Source organism: Sinocyclocheilus rhinocerous, unplaced genomic scaffold, assembly GCF_001515625.1.
Source record: "Sinocyclocheilus rhinocerous isolate Xijiao unplaced genomic scaffold, SAMN03320098_v1.1 scaffold1880, whole genome shotgun sequence".
Classification (NCBI taxonomy): Eukaryota; Metazoa; Chordata; class Actinopteri; order Cypriniformes; family Cyprinidae; genus Sinocyclocheilus; species Sinocyclocheilus rhinocerous.
This window is the reverse complement of record NW_015635022.1, coordinates 590,154-604,555: the sequence shown is the minus strand read 5'-3', so window position 1 is coordinate 604,555 and position 14,402 is coordinate 590,154.

The following is a 14,402-nucleotide window of genomic DNA, read 5'->3' as shown; positions in this document are numbered from 1 at the left end:
CACACACACACACACACACACACGCACACACACACACACACACAAGCACTCTTGATCTTGAGAGCTTGGCCACTTTCAGCAAATACTGAACTATGATCAGATTTCCCACCTGAAGTAATATTCCCACCGGTTTGATTTCAAACGTGTAACTGATTCCATACCGGTACTTTGGAAATCACAATATAATCTCCCTTCCTGCGTGTTCATGGCATTTGTTTTGTTTAGTGTATTTGTTTTTTAACTACCACAGTTTGTGCCGTAAGACTTGTAGTGTGTTTGTGCTGCACGGCTGTTCTCAGGGACAATGTAGGCCACTGTTGACAACGAAACCTTTCCGTTAACACAGCTGGAGGGAAACAACTCCATCCATCTGACGAAGACAGACAAAGATGCTCTTTGAAAACTCAGAATAAGCCACAACCAATTCATAATTACTGATAGACAAGATTAGACAGTGAATTCAGGGAGTCAGACCTTTTGTGTTTAACATTTAGCATAAATTGGAGGGAAAAAGTGATTTTCTGTACTAGGCTGCTATGCGTGTATCAGGATTGTCAGGACTTTAGTAATAACTAATTTTATATTAGATAAGTTTGTCTAACATCACATTGCAAAAACGATTTTTTGAGGATTATTGAATACTTTTTCAGTTGGTCTACACACATTAATTCAATGTGTTTTACATCTTTTGTATGTAAAAATAGTTTCGAAGTAAATCTCACACCATTTTCAGTGTAGTTCTCACAGTATTTTATGGAAGTAAGCTACTGAATCCCTCAGTGGCTAAGATTAGAAATAACAGAAGTCTAAAATGTTTTTATTTTTTCCCCAAGCAAAGGGGAAATTGACTATTTAGAGCCATCTGCTGGGAAACGTGCAAACTGCAGCTTAAACAGACAAAACGTGAAAAGTGAATGTGTCTTCCTTACATATGTCTGATTCTCTTAACCCCAAAGTCATAATGTGGAATTATGGAAGATTTAATTGATCACTTTTATGTTTTTTTTTTATTTTTTTGTAAAAGAAAAACTAATTTAATTCTAATTTAATTATTTACTCTTCTATGCACACACGTTATGTCATATTTTCTGGACTTTTTTTTAAAGCTTAGATTGGTCAAATATAGCATTATATACATACTTTCTGAGCAAACAGAAACATCCTATCCTGACATAATCAAATTGTCAGTGTAGATTAACTGTTATGACCACTAGAGGGCACTCTAAAAGCATCTACTATTATAGACTTGCATTCTTATCCATTGTTTTATTACCATGTAAAAGCCTTTTCCATAGGAATTTTCAGGAACCAGTTACTGTCGTATTTACTCAACAATGTCAATGCTCACTTGCATTTCGGACTTGTTGAGTGTTAATTTTGGACACTGCATGCTGAAAATGGAATCTACACATTTTTGGTTGATGTTGTAAAAATCTCATTTTAATTGGAATAAAATAAATATCATTTGTTATATGCACTAGTATTTAGCTGACGGTCGTCTGCTGTCTATTAGTCTCTCTCTGTCACACACTCACACACATAATTTAAATACAATCTGGCTGGTTGCCTTTCCTGTCAGACACATTTTTTCCACACAGACAGAATTCTTTACATATCCAGAGCTCACAGACAAGCGACTGTAGTCCCAGGAGATCTGTGAACACTGCAGCATGAGAGAGTGATTTACCCTTAAGTGTGCAATAGAGTGTCACACAAAAGCTGCTATCCAGTACAGTCAGAATTGCGATGTAATGGCTGTAGAAGTTGCACCTACAATACTGTAAGTATTACTGTACACAATCACACAAGAAATAGCATTAACATTCAAAATCACAAACCATAAAAAAAGAATAGCTTAAGATCCCTCTAGTATCTCTTTGTCTGTCCATTATTTCATGTATTGAACCCATACACTGACATGAGATCTGAGACAGATGGCAGTGATCAGAGCAGCGTTTCCACCACAAACAAACGTTTGCTATTTTAGACCATCTGATGTTGCGCAGTCTCTCTCACTTGTCTCTCTCTGTTTGCCGACTGTGTACAGGGGAACATTTTTTTTTATTAGCTGGTATGATGGATGGTTGTTGGTAGACTGTGTATTCCCACATGAAGTGCTATAAATCCTGGTTGTTCTATAGTCTTTCTGTGTAATTAAATGGGGTGGGGGCTCTGACATAAACCCCTTAGAGAAACAAGTGGCATCTGATCGCAGTGCTTGAAATAAATACACTCAGATTAGATAGTCTGGAAAAATATGTTATATTTTTATTTTATTTTATTTTATTTTTGCATTAACATTTGACAACCACAGTGTCCAAATATGTTGTTTTTATTTTGATCACTGTCTCTAGTATTTTAATATTTCAATATTATTTATATTTATTATTTAAATATTTTGCTTGAATTTTTTTTGTGCACTACCGTTCAAAAGTTTGACTGACCCCAAACTTTTGAATGACAGTGTATATATAAATTATATGTGGTTTGTAATGTTTTATCAACATTTAAAGTGTTAATTTAAAATATGAAAGGCATATGTAATAGGTTATGGGCATCTGGGCATAAAACAAGTCTCAAAGCGTAAAGTGATTTTGTATGAAATGAAAGACTCATTCAGTGGAGAGTCTCATGAATGGCTGGTTTAGGTGCAAAACCAGGTGGTCACTGGTCACAGTGACTGATTATTGTGTGGCTCTTCAGGGGGTTAATGCCGGATAAAACTAGTTAATTATCTAAAGTGCTGTTGCCTGGGGGCCTGATAAGATGATCAGCCAAGGAAAGAGACAGACAAAGAGACACAGAGAAAAGACAGAGTAAGTACAGAGGATAGCCAAAAATAATTGAGATTTAGTTCAAAGTTAAAGGCCTGTTTCATGTGGCATGTCTGTTGAAGTCCTTTTAGGCGAAGGAATGTTCATGGAGCAAATTAATGTTAAAAATGGAAAGAAAATGACATCATGACAATGCTGATTGGCTGATGGTGCCACAAGAATGTACACTAGCCCTTAAAGGGATAGTCCAACATAAAATTAAAATTTGGCCATCATTTACTCACCCACATGTTTTTCCAAACCTATATGATTGTCTTTTTTTCTGTGGAATGTAAAAGAAGATATTTTGAGTAATGTTGATAACCAAACAGTTTTGGTTCCCACTGACTTCCACTGTTGGTAAAATACAGTGGAAGTCAATGGGAACCGAAACTGGCAGAACAAAATCAAAAAGATGGTGAAATAGTCCTAAAACCCTTACGACCCTCAAACAATGGAAAAAATACTGTGCTCTGTTGAGTCATCTTCCAGCATAGTTCCTAAAACCGGATGGGTTTGCTGTTAGTAACCGTTAGACTCTGTGATTGCTCTGCATGAGCGTTCAACAGCCAACAAACATGAGTCAGATTGGACCAGGTGGATGTTGTGGTGCAAACGCTGTTCCCTCATTGTTTTTCCATATTACACAATAACAATGTCCCCCAAACAAATACAGAATGGTTTTAGGAACAGCAGATTGATTTCAGACACCTTCTCCAATCACCAGACCTAAACATCAGTGAACCGTCGAGAGAGTTCAGGAGCTGAGAGTGTGAAGTTCCACTGGAGATCTGAAGCATGAGGGAGGATCACTGTGCTCTGTGTAAACATGCATCAGGAAGCTTTAGATTCAGTAAGTGCTAGATCTGTTTGTAGCTCAGAACAGTCTTGTTGTATCACATGGTCCAGTTTCCCGTCCACACTGAAGCAGAAACAGAACAATAATAGAAACCAGAGAAGGTAGCCAGAGGCTTGAGTTATTAAACATTGCTTGGCATTTCTTGGTATTTTTGTTCTTCTTGTGTGCATATGGTTGCGTGTGTATTTTTTTATGTTTGTGTGTGTAAAGGAGGGACCCAAGCTGTAATAAGGAACAAAAATATCATAGTAACTCAGGGTTGGTTTGATTTGGGCCTTGCAACCACCTAGCAATGCCGTAGAAATGACCCAAAACACTACCAACCGCACAGCAATAAGCCAAAATCACTCAGAACACCTTTGCTAGTTTCTTTCTTTCTGGTAAATGTGTTTAGTTCAGTTCTGTGGAAGAGTCAGGGCTCATTGGTTAGCAGGTCCACCCGTTTCCCTCCTTTCCACACCTCCTGTCCTCCTCCCCGTCCCGCTCTCACCTAATGAGACTGTCCACCCCTCAGCCCCTCTAATGCTTTGCAGATGCTCAGGCCAGTAAATACACCTCACCGCTGCACCGCTAACTCCCACCTTCAGTCACTGACACTCCTGCAAATGCACAGTGAGATGCCATTGAGTTTAAGCTTGTGCAAGAGCTTAGTTGAGGTGTTTGGAACAAATTCAGAACCTCTGAACTCTATTAAACACACTTTAACAACAGCTGATGAACCATGCTGTTCAAAAGTTTTGAAAGAAATGAACACTTCTGTTCAGCAAGGAAGCATTAAATTGATCAAAAGCGAGAGTAAAGACATGTACAATGTTAAAAAAGATTTCTATTTCAAATAAATGCTGTTTTTTTTAAAACTTTCTGCTCATCAAAAAAAATAAAAATAATAAATTCTGTTTTTTTTTAACTTTCTGTTCATCAAAAAATAAAAAAATAAAAACAATCACGGTTTCCACAAAAATATTAAGCAGCACAACCGTTTTCAACTTTGATAATAAGAAATGTTTCTTGAGCAGCAAATCAGCACATTAAAATGATTTATCATGTGACACTGAAGACTGTAGTAATGGAGTAATTTTTAAAAAACATTAAATAAAAAATCGTACCGACCACAAACTTCTGAGAGGTAGTGTACCTGTCCAGTTAACAGTACTATTACTCTCTTTTGCTTCTCTTTGTTTCTCTCGGCTCTACTTCCACGTCATCTGTTTTACTGAACTTGATTGTCAAAATCCTTTAATTCAGTCTGATATTCTAATCATCTCATATTCACAATGATGTAACTGAATCAAAGCCCAGTGCTGGCCCAGTGGTTCTCTTCTTCTCTTTGTCCTGTCCTGTTTTATTTATCATTAATGTTCTGGTTTTATTCCACTGTAAAGGGTTCATCCTTGATAATGTTTAAAAAAAAAATTTTTTTATATTGTGCTTCATTTTTTGCTCAGGGCCTTGTACTAATTGAGGCAATCATAACATTCCTGCAGTTTAGGGCTCTCTGGGATAGGAATATTCTAGAACTTTAGAAGTATAGCACACTTCTCTGAGAGCCATAAAACCTCACTGCATAAAGTAGATGTCAAGCACTTCTGCATAAACGTTCTTTTCTTTGCAACTCAAGGAGTAACATTAGCCTGGGAATGTGTGGGATTGTGTATTTGTCGCCCTGTTTATATTTAATACTGTTCTTAAAAGTAATGGTTCTTTATTGGCATCTATGGTTCTTTTAGGAACTGTTCACCAAAAGATTCTTTGGGGAACCAAAAATTGTTCTTCTTAGGTATTGCTGTGAAAATCCCTGTTTGGATCCTTTATTTTTAAGGGTGTAGATGCCAATAAAGGACCTTTATTTTTATTGTTATTGCTGTTGGGGCTCCAAAAGAAATTTCAGTTGCATGACTGCACATCAAAATTTACCTTTAACTTTTAACATTTATTTAACACACTGTATGTTTAAATGTAAAATATTAAGAAAGTTGACCTTCCTGAAAGTCGGTGCGTAATTTACACACTTCATTGCTGTCTGAGCTGGTGGCCACCATGAGTTTGACAAACACTGAACAGGCCTGCTATTTAAATAGACCACAGCAAATGCCAGAGATGACTTTATGAAGATATCACCAAGACACATAACAGAGAAAGCCACAGAATGCGATGCATCACTTGTGGATTTATAGATATTACTTGACTCCGGTTCAGGTGGAGTGAATGAACAGAGCGGTGCCCAATCAGTACGAACTACCATTTCCTGCCTTTCCTCACCCGTCATCATACGCTGCCCCTCGTTTAATAGTGACTCTGGGAGTGATAAAGCTGAGAACTGTAGATTTTTTGTCTGAAACTTTTGTGATGCCGTATATTACCTGCAGACCCAGTGAACTGTCACTTCCAATAACACTTTCTCTGCTAAACCGTCTCAAGCGATGAATGTGAAGTATTTACTATTAGATACGACTCAAGAGGTTAACAGCCGGAACAATTGGTCTGAAGAGGTTTGGCAGAGACTACTGAATTTCAGCCATGGAAAACATGCACAACAAGCCTTTAAAATGAACCTTTATGTGGAGTTCCTAAAGGTTTAGTCTTTGGTTGCATGTAAAGAAAGTACACAAAGCGTTTCTAGTTTACTTTTTAAATGCAAGAAAGAAGACCAATCACAATTCAATATGCAAATGATTACATTTCTTTTCAATAATGTAATTAAAAAACAACAAATACCACACCTGATATTGATGAATGGACTTTGAATGCATATTTTGTAGTTTTTGCTTTATTAATTAAAGAAGAGGCATTTATTTACCCAATATGCTTATATTTCTTATCTTTTATTCAATTTTTTTTAATTTATTTATTTTAATCCCTACAAGACTCAGTATGATACTTGATGCAAATACTGGCATGCTTTAGTCTCTTAAAACTCTGGATTTTCCTACTGTTCATTTCGGACATATTCATAAATGTCATGTCCTATATCCGTCTTAATGGTGGCAGTTTCCTTTTATAGACAGATAACAGATCTCTCTGATTTAGGGCTTTTAGCACAGTGTCCTGCCTCTATTCGGCTACAAAGGAGTTCATTCTAGAAGGCTTGCAGTGACCTCATACTGCTGATCTGTAAAAGAGAGTATTCATTCTCCCACGGGAGTCACAAAGGAGGAGACTGAGCGAGAGAATGATGAAAAGAAAGAGATGCAGAGAAGATGGAGGCCTTGTCATATTTTGGACTAGATGGGGGGAATGTAGATATTAAGCAAGAGCCCTAAAGGGTTTTTTAGGGAAATACCGGCCATGAATGTTTGTTTGTGTGTATCTGGAGGGGATCAAAGAGACTGGCATATTTTCATAAAATGTATGCCATGTAATAAACTTCATCTATTCTAATCCAACTATTTGAAATGGAACTTCATCAGCCACTTCCATTAACAGTATGGTTGTATTATGCACCAACATCATTGGCATTACTGCATTTGTATTAAACTCTTTGTTATAAATTCCATTAATTTATTAGACATAAATTATGTTTGGGTGAGCCACCTGTTACTGTACACTCTAAATTATGTTTATGCTGCTTAGAAACACTAAACAGCATCCATTAGGCTAATGAACTGCATTACCAGACAAAAGGATTGCTGTATTTAATATTTTAAATTTAATTGCATTTATAAAAATATTATTAATAATAATTGGATTCATTTTTTATATTATATTTATATTTGTTATTCTTATGCATCTTTTTTTTACATAATAAAAATAAATAAATCCTTTATGTAAAACACTTCGTTAGCATTGGGTATGAAATGTGCTTCATAAACCTGTCTCTACTTAAATAAATGTAACCATTAATCAGACATTGGCATCTTTTATCATATTACGATTGCTGCCATTCTATAAAAGCAGTTTAAGACACAAATGAACCAGTTCAAAGGTTTACATAGCCTTGTTACCTGGATGATCAGTTTTGCTTTTCTAGCATCTTCTCCATATTTGAACCCTTTCCAACAGAGACTGTAAGATTTTTAGATCTATCATTTCGCACTGAGATTGTAGGACTCGTACACAACAAACATTCACTGATGCTCAAGAAGGAAACACAACGCATTGAGAGCTTTTGAATAGGATGATAATGTGTGAATATTTCTTATTTTGTTTAAAGATCATATTTTTTTTATTTAGTACTGCCCACAAGAAGCTACAGAAGATATTTACGTTTCAGTGCAATAGTACATAAAAAAATAACATGCAACGTGAGGAGTCAGCAGACTTGAATGTGTTTCTCTCAGCTTGAAACTTCAGAGGGACATTTGAACATTAATTTTGTATGGGGTGGGGGGGGGATAAAAGGAGCGATATGGAAAAAAGCACATGTACAATCACATGCATGAAGTTCAGCCTAGAGTCATTTCTAGTGATTTTTTGGGGGAAGGAGTGCAGAGTTATGGTCTTACACTGTAGTTATTTCAGTACATTTGTGATGAGGCAAAGTGCTAGACAGACAGGTTTAGTTTTATAGATGATGTTGGACCAGATTGTAAAGAGAAGATTCTCCATTCTGTCACCGATGGAGTTTTGGTTCCTTGCCGCTGTCGCCTCTGGCTTGCTTAGTTGGGGACACTTCATTTCCAGCGATATTGTTGACTTGATTGCAAATGATTGCAAAGATACTATTTAAACTGAACTGAGCTGAATGAAGACATCACTGAATTCAGTGATGAACTGTCTTTAACTGGAAAATTAGTGTTTACTATTGTCATTTTGCATTATTGACACACTATTTTCCTAATTAATGCTGTTCAGTTGCTTTGACACAATCTGTATTGTTAAAAGCGCTATATAAATAAAGGTGACTTGACTTGACTTAAAGAGGGCAACATTAAGGTTTGTGAATTTGTGTTTAGATCATGCTTGTCAGGTCAAGTATGCACTAAGGTGTGTGTCACTAAGTATGAAAAAGCCATCAGTGCACAAACACACCCATGCACATTTGTTTTTCTATCATGTTGGGGACTTTCCATTGACTTCTGTTGTTTGTATAAAGGTTATGTTTAATGGTATTGGTTCTATTCAATAACGTTAAACCTAACCTCCACACAAACCCTTTTCTTTTCGAGATTTTGATTAAAACATTTACTAAATACATCCTTGTGTATTTTGATTTAGGTTTTATTATGCTTACAGGGGCAATTGGATTCATTTGGTGTAAGCAAAATCTGATCCAGACAAACATCCACTAGTGAATGTAATTTTTTTTTAGACCAGTAGTTATTCTTGAGAAACAGGCAATTGTTTTGCAGTATTTATCAGGTCTGCAGTGTCTATACAAATATTTGTCTGTCCATTCATCATCTGTTTGTCTGTTTGTTAATTCACATTTATTTGCTCTCACAACATTTGAAAATTGCTAACATTTGGGTTATAATTTGACCAGCAGCTGAGGTGATGTTATAAGCAATTCCAGCTGTTGTTTTCCCCCTTCTGCCTCTCATTTGACAATAAATCATATGCAACCACTTATCATTAGTATTTTGGATCACTGGAATTCATATCATCATCATAATCATCATCATCCTCTGTTCCATTCTGTTTTTAAGATGACCATGCGCATTTGCCAGACATCAGTAGTAATCTGTTCGCTACAAGTTAAATACATCCTGAAGATGTTATCCTAATTACTCAAATATGTATTTTGCAAGATTGGTAATTTATTTTTATGTTTAAAGATCTGTGGTTTTACTATGTCCCCATCTCTCTGTCAGTTTGAATACCTTGCTTGTTGGTTTCCATCTTCATTAATTATCTCTGAGGGTTTAGCAGGTGGAAACTGCAGCTGGGATGTGTCATTATCAAAAACAAACTTAGGCGTGGGCATTGTATATCCCCTGACAGTCCCGTTTACCAAAGCTTCCACACCGTGATGAGAAATTTCATTTTAAAATTGCTGTTTTGCATGACAATGTAAGGCTTGGAAGGAGCATTGTGTTTTCATTACAGATGGGCATCACTTCCTGTGTCAGCTAGGGTTGTGACGGTGAGGAAATTTTCCCACCGGTTAATCGACGTGTGACAACACTGGTATCACCGCGGGGGCGGGGGCGTTCCCTCTTTTCCTCGCTTTCCTTCGCTTTTAAATAGCTTGTTAAAGCGGTGTGCGCATTTTACTTTCACTTTCAAATAGCGGCAATTCGGAGTAAAGCAACAGGGTTCTTATCTGAGTTCTGATGGTGAGTATCTTATGCCGGTTACGTTGGAGATCGTGGAGCCGTTTCCACGGGGTCGTTGGAGGATCGTGGGAGGAACAGCAGGTAACCGTAATTCGTTCTAGGAGATTTTGGCAGAGAGAGTCCAGAGTAGTTCGTAGGAGTGAACGGTAGACCGGACAGTGAGTGGCTGTGCTGTGTGTGTATTTGTAGTGTGGCTTGATTGGTGACAGCAGGTGCGGGTGATCAGAACTCAGGTGACTGTGATCGGGTAATTATCCTGGATGGTGACTGAAGTGACTGTGATGACTCCCTGACAGATACATTATTTCTTTAAAACTTTTTACATCAATCTATATATTTATATTTATATTTCCATTAATGGCAAAATTAATGCATTAATGGAGTGACTTTGCGGTTTCAGGTTACATCGTTACACCAGTAGATGGTGAAAAGTGAATTTTGCTGAGCAAATCATTAATTCAACCGATTCGTTCGAAACACTGATTCATTAAGCAGCTAAACAAGTGACTGTGTTTATGAGCGAGTCATTGAATCATTTACTCAATTGACTCGTTCAAAGACACTGATTCATTCATGAACAAAACACCACCTACTGTGTGTTGCACAGATTTGTTTGGAACTATTTACGTTGGCAAAAACATAAACAAGTAACTGTAAATATAGTGTAAGTTACTCAATATTAATTTGTTATTGTTAACTTATGGCACCGATTCGGCAGTAGGCTTGAGGTGAAACTGCTCGTACTCGGTAACAACAGTACACATGTTTGTTTCATATTGCTTAAATAATTGACTGTAATCTTGGCTGTATTGACAAACTGCTAACTGTTTCATGAAAGGAGGTGCACGTAAAGCATACCTTCTGCTTGCAATGGAAACAGGGCCAGTGTAATCAAACTTAAATTATGTGTATCATGAGACAAACTTTGATATTGCCATAGAGACTAACAAACTAAAGAGGTGTTTCCTTGTAGGCTTAGGTAAACAGTTTAAAGAAAGGGGTCACAAGTAGACTTTCATAGCTTTGTGGTGGCAGAAAGACTGGAGTCTTGTTTCCCTCTGAGGTGGCCCTCCTTAACGGTATATGATTACAATATAATCACTCATACAGAGCATAATTCAATAGTATTACGCTATAGCTGTGGGACTTTACGCAAATAAATGGCAGAGCCCTGACTGAATCCTTTATGAACCTCCAGTTAGTTTTTGAACCTCTCTGATAGTCCTAATGGTTTATAGCTACTTTCAGTCATTCTTTGCATGGACTTGTGGGACATTTCTGTGATTAGTACACATTCTGCCCATAACAGACCCATTAAAGTCATTTATTTTGTCTTAATTATTAAATTGTCATATTAAATTCTTCTAAAAACTCGATGCTTGGGATTTTGTTGATGCTTTAATTCTTCACATTGCACTTCAGTGATGGTTTACGTTGTTTTTAGAATTTTTTTTTTAGATTGTTGATGTTTTTTTGTTCATGCTTTTCACTTTTAATAGGTTTTCAGTTATACTTTTCGTAAAACTTTTTTATACTTTTCACTTGGTAGAATTTTGATGATGCACTTCAATTTCAATCAATTTAATAGATTTTTGTTGATACTTTAAACTTATTATTATAAAAAAAAAATTTTTGTAGGAATTTGTCTATGCTTTTTGTTTTCCATTGGACCTTAGTGATGCTTCACTTTTATTTCCCCCCCCCCCATGTAGGACACTTTGTAATCCCCGTAGGTTTTTTGATCATGGCTTTGTTTTTTGTTTTTTGGGTGGGGGGGTTATTAAATTTTTTTTTTTGTAAAATTTCAATTATATTTTTTGTTGATGTTATATTTTTTGTTGCATTTCGATGATGCTTTTCAGTACTTTTGCTTACCTTGTAAATACTGAAGGCTGTTGTAATACAGTAAACTCTATAAGTACATCAAGAGTTACATAACTCTAAGACCCTTAAGAGCTCAGTTTGGCTTGTTAGTCACGTTTCCACAGGGAGACCATCTTGACAAGCAGATGGGTTTGAGACACCTAAGCCCCCAATAGGGAACAGTTTTGCCTGGTTCTGTCCTCTCTGAACTGCTCTTATGTCAGTCTGAAGACATAAACCACCTGTTCAGAAGTTCAGAGCCCTGAGGATTAGGTAAAGAGTGCCAAAACCGTCTGATCTGTCCTTCACACCTCACGATAGGGGAAGTTTATATGTGATCTGCACCATCATTTTGAGTCATTTTGAGTTTAATGATGTTTAAAACTTTTTTTCCCCCCCAATCCATTGTTGAGATATAGCAATTTAAATAGTGAATATCATACAAAATATTGACAAAAGTTACTTTTATTTGAACACACATTAAATAATTAAGACATCAATAACAGGTTAAAGTGATAGTTCACCCAAAAATTAAAATTTTGAAATAATTTACTCACCGCCGCTGAACATGACCTAGATCTGACACACATTGTATTTTCTCACAACTCTTTACGTTTTCTGACCCAGTTCAGGTCTTAAAGTCTCTACTAATGAGCTGACAAGTTGAGCGGCGTGTGCAGGACAGAAAAAATAGTTTTTACTGTATGACAGGACAGGAAAAATGTTAGTCCTTTGGTTACCAATGAATGAATACGTTTTGTTCAATTTAATACATCTTTGAATGGTAGTGAGTGAAGTGAAGTGACGTGTCGATTGAGGTGTTCTGTTGTTGGTTGTAATAATGAACATAGCAGTCTTCATTTACTCTCGACATCTTAGCCGCTGAAGACGCAGTGGATTACGTTTGTTTCTGGGTAAGGGAATGCACCCCCCGATCTACATAAATGCGTTTATGTTCGCGCGAATCATTCGTGATCCAGCTTCACCTACAGAAGTGAGTATAAGGTTTTTTAACAGCCGGAGCAGTGGGCAGCCATATTGCTGCGGCGCCCGGGGAGCAGTTGAGGGTTTGGTGCCTTGCTCAAGGGTCTCACCTCAGTTGTGGTATTGAAGGTGGAAGAGAGCGCTGGTCATTCACTTCCCCCACCTACAATCCCTGCCGGACCTGAGACTCGAACCCAAGTCCGACTCTCTAACCATTAGGCCACGACTGCTCCATTTCACATGGACTGTGAAATGGAAGCAATCCTTTTTCTGTGAATTTGCCATTAAAGGGGCCATAGGGTGCTACATGCACTTTTACAAGTTGTTTGAACTGAAATTTAAAGGAAAATGCTACAAAAACGGCATGATCTGAAAAGAGCTGTTTTTGACAGGGTAAAAAAGGTGTTTTTTACACTACCATTGAGAAATTTTAACCAAACTATGTTACAGACTTTTCATTAAGACCTTAAAGAATCATATCAACTTGAAAATGGGCATCCGATGACCCCTTTAAGCTGCATCTTTTGTCCAAAGCATCATATAGTTTGTTAATCCAGTCCCCCTCGAGGTTAGCCTTAGGTTAAGTATCTTATAAAGACTCAATGGTGATAGTTTACAGATCATACCTTGGCGGATTTGAACTTGCAACCTTTGGGGTCCTGAGCTTTAACCACTAGGCAACAGCACCCCCTGCACCTGGATGTTTTTACAACACTCTTCTTATACTGTTCAGAGGTCTTTGTTCCTTGGTGAAGAAAGGACATGCTTTACTTGCAGTTCCCCACATTCTGCTCCTCATGTGAGAGTCAGATGTGGAGAGGGGGAAAACCGAGGCGGGATTGTGGGGTTCTGCTGGAATGGGGTCAGTCAGACGTGGCAGAGTGGGTTCAGTGTGACGTCGAACCAGCTAATCTTGTTTACACAAGACTCCGGGCTCTGTGGAGGAGTGGAAGGGCCATACGGAGAGAGAGGCGTGTGGAACAGATGGGAGTTTTAGGGGAGGAAGGATAGTTTTAGTTTGAGAGGAATGGCCATGTTGGTGTATGTATGTGTGGTGTATGTTTGTCTGTTCCAATGAAAGGAATGGGCTTAAATAGGTCAGTGTGGTTTTATGGATAAAAAGTCATTTTTTAATGATGTTTAATGAATGCAGTTTAAAATAAGAATGTAATTATTGTAAAAATAATACTTTTTCCACAAATGTTGAACTGTGAAAACTATAAATAATAGAAAAGCTGATTTGTGTGTGTGTGTGTGTGTATGGGTCAAAGATGAAAAGGGGTTTTCAAGTATCAAAAGTTTAATGCAGCTTTTTTTTTCGTACATTAGAATGTGTCCTGTTTTTTTTTTCTAAGCAAAAAATAATGACACTTATTATTACCATGATTTACTTTAAAATGTCATTCAGTGGAACAATAGTTTGTATATCAAAAAAATCTTGTCAGGCATATTTAGAACAAGAATCATTGGATGACATTAAAAGATTATTTAAAGGTGCAATAGGTGATTGTCTTCAGAAACATTTTTTGTTATGCTGGTTGAAAGTCTCTTCACATCCCGATAGCAATCATTAAGTTAAGTGGTCTAAATGTATTTATCTGTATTTATATATTCTGTGGAAGGCGTAGGACCAAGAAATGTTCGTCCAATCAAAACGTTCGGTCCGAG